Raw genomic sequence first — 3735 nt, 5'->3', positions numbered from 1 at the left:
TGAAGCCATATAAAACTTGAGAAATGAAAAACTAAACATCATTCAAGTATGCTGCTATTCTTTAGAATTTTCAGTTCTATCAAAAAAAGAAGGAAGGAAGAAAGAAAAGCGTCTGTATTACTAAAGGAATGGGGAGAACAATAACACATTACTTTTTTCCAATTTTTAAAAAAAATTTCAAAGAATATAAACAAATAGCAGAAATAAAGAAAAAAAAAACAGACTTAAAAGTGATAGTACAGGAGCCAATCCTGAGTTCAATTCCTGGTTCTGAAAAAAAAAAAAAAGTGACAGTACAAATGGTACTATTTCAAAATAAGAATAAAAATTGAACAATGGTTGTTATATTATATATTTTCACTGTCAAATCTGTTGATATTTAATATTTTTGAAATAGATACAATAATTTAACATTAATGCTTACTTTCAATAAACTTTATTTTTCTTCTCCTTTTGTATTTTATATTTTAAAATTTATTTTACACAGTTGGATCCGCAGCTCCACAAGCTGCACCAGACCTGCCCTTAAGGCAGCATAAGCTAGCCAAAAAAATAATCCTCCAATTTTAAAAACTAAAAACTAAAATAAAACAAAATAAAATGTATTTTAAAGAGAGAATACTAATTGATAAAGCATTAGAAATGTTACATATTTAGAAGAACAAGATGAGAGTTATTCAGCAGTGGGGTTTGTATTGCATTTTGCTGTCTTCAGTGTAGTTGTTCAGAATATAGATAATAGCATATAGAGTAAGTCAATGTAAATATTTTAAACATTAACTGCTACTTTCAAAAAAATGATGGAAATAAGTATTAAATCATCTCAGCTATCCCGAGTATATACTTTCATAACTTTCCCCTTTACTTTTTTTCTGTCTTTTTTCCCATCCCCTCATCTTTATTGTTTATTCCTTATGTTCAGTTTCTTCACATTTTACTATGTCTATTATTTCTTTCAGACTGATTTATTCTTTCAGATTCTTACACTAGAGAGACAATATAGTATTTACACATGTGAGTCTGATTTATTTCACTTATGAGTATAGCCTCTAGTTACATCCATTTGCCTGTATAGGCCTCAAATTTGTCTTTCATTACAGCTGAGTAATACTCCATTGTATAAAAATACAAGATGATTTTTTATCTATTCCTCAGGTGATGGACATTTTGGTTGTTTCTAAGATTTGTCTATGACAAAGTGTACTACTATAAACATGGTTGAACATATATCACTGTGATATGGTATTTTTACTTCTTTTGGAAAAATGCCAAGAATAGCTTGGGAATAGCTGGGTTGAATGAGACTTTCAATCCTAGTTTATTGAGACATCTCTAGACTGATTTCCATAGTGATTGTACCAGTCTACAGTTCCACTAATAGTGGAGAAAAGTTTCTTTTTTCCTCACAGTCTCTACAGTATTTGTTATTAGTTGATTTATCTATGACAGCCATTCTTTCTGGGGTGAGATGGTATTAGTTGATACATTGTGTCAACTTGGCTGAATCAGCTGGCAGTTCTCAGCTTGGGGGCCTAGCCCTGCAGGTGGGCAGGGCCCAGGAATTGAGAAAGGCTTTCTGCTGCCCTGCCCTGAGCACAGTGAACTAGTTAATCTTGAAAAAGAAATTTCAAAGCAGCCAAATATTGGGGGCAGTGGTGTGGTTGTTGGGAGTTTTTAGCCAGATTTATGTTAAGAATGAAGAGCAAAGAGCCCAAAAGGATGATTTAAAATGTTGTGAGTTTGGCCAGAAAGGAAGCTCCAGGAAGGCTGTAGACTATGAAGACAAAGCTGAGAGGATCTCCACGCTGAGAAGGAACAGAAGAGTGGAAAAGGGTCCTGAGGTCATCACAGGAGGTGGCATGTTCTTGCTCTTTGCAGCCTCAGAATTGCAAGGATGAGGGACTTTGCTTGAAGAGAAAGCTGCAGAGCCCCATGTTCCAGAATGGAGGCAGCGGCAACACCAGGTTTCAGGATGGAGGCGGTGGCCACACCACATTACAGAATGGCACCAACATAGAGAATTTGTTTCTCAGAATCAGAGTCAGAGTGCTTATCAATCCAGGCACTCAACCCCTACAGCCAAAGGAGAAGGAAGCCTGATTACTGCTCCAGTGGGCAGCAGCCCTTGGCATCATCCATGTGGCTTTGGTTGTAGGCATATGCAGAATGCAGGCATTCTGAGGTTCAGAAGGCTTCCACCCAGATCTCATAAGAAGGCCTGGGAGGGCAAGCAGTGTGTCCCTGAGAGGGCAGTGTGTGAAGCTGTGAATGAGAAGCCTATTCAGTGGAAACCTCAGAAGTCTGAAAAAGCCAGGAATGTGGATGGTCTAAGAAAAGCTGCAAAAAGGGAGCAAAGCAGGCCTGAGAGAAAAGCCATAGGAGCTACCAGCAGAAGTGCCTTAGCAGAGGAGCCATGTGAGGCTTTTGGAGCTCACAGCTCATTACAGAGTGCTTTGAATGGTATACAAGGAAGTACAGGACATAACATTTGCCCTTCTGGACCTTGGCCTTGTTTTGGTGCCAGTTGTTTGTATCCTGCTGTGTATCTCTTTTGGAAAGGCAGTGCTTATCAATGTTGGAAGCATTTAACTTTTCATTTGTAGAGGGGCTCACAGCTGAGAGTTTGCCTAAGATCTTGGAAGCTTGGGACTTGGACTTTTAAGCCTTGCTGAAACTGTTAGGACCTTGGCAACTCTTAGAGATGGACTAAAATGTCTTTTACATAATGGATGGGCACGAGTTTTTGGAGGGCCAGGGGTAACATGTCATGGCTCTAATGTTATACAATGTTCAAGTTGTAAAATATTTAAGCATGTCTATGTACCTGGAAATTGGCTTTAAAAAGTATACGTGTAGTTGTCAAGTTGACAAAGGGTGGATTGTGTTAGTTGATACATTGTGTCAACTTGGCTGAATCAGCTCCCGCAGTTCTCAGTGAGGGGGCCTAACCCAGCAGATGGGCAGGGCCCAGGAATTGAGAAAGGCTTCCTGCCACCCTGCCCGACTTCCTGCCACCCCGCCCCACTTCCCTGGAGACTTCCCAGTCTTCAGAGGAGCTTGATCTTTGCAACCGTGCCACTTTGGAGGGGCTCTGATCTTCACTGTGGAGTGCCAGTCTTTACAGTCAGAGTAGAAGGAAGAGAGAGGCTTGATAGTCGCTGCAGTGGCTACTCCTCCTCTGCTCTTCATTGTTTTTTGCTGCCATGAACTGCTGACATTTGCCTTGGAGCCAGTTGAATACAGACTGAACCCTCCAGTAACTGTGAGCTAAATAAACCTTTCCTTCCTTGATTTTGAGTGTTGGATATTTGTCCCAGCAATGAGTATAAAGTAACTGAGACAGTATCTCAATGTTGTTTTAATTTGCATTTCTTGGATGATCATTGGTGTGGAATATTTTTTCATGTATTTATTTGCCATTTGTATTTCTTCCTTTGAGAAGTGTATATTCATTTCAGATGCCCATTTTTGGACTGGGTCTTGGATTTTGGGGTCCTATTTTTTTTTTTTAACTCTATATGTTCTAGGTAGAAGATCTTTGTCTGAGTGATTTTTGATTAAGATTATTTCCAAATTTGTGAGTTGTCTTTTTGCTCTGTTGGTGATTTCTTTTGATTGTGCAGAGACTTCTCAATAACCAGGGAGATGGCTCAGTGGAATAAGTGCTTCCCTGGCAAGCGCAAGGACCTGAGTTCAATCCCCGGTTCTGAAAAAAAAAAAAAAAAAAAAAAAAAA

This window comes from Octodon degus, unplaced genomic scaffold, assembly GCF_000260255.1.
Source record: "Octodon degus isolate 3935 unplaced genomic scaffold, OctDeg1.0 scaffold00091, whole genome shotgun sequence".
In the NCBI taxonomy this organism is placed as follows: Eukaryota; Metazoa; Chordata; class Mammalia; order Rodentia; family Octodontidae; genus Octodon; species Octodon degus.
Note: the sequence above shows the minus strand (reverse complement) of the source record.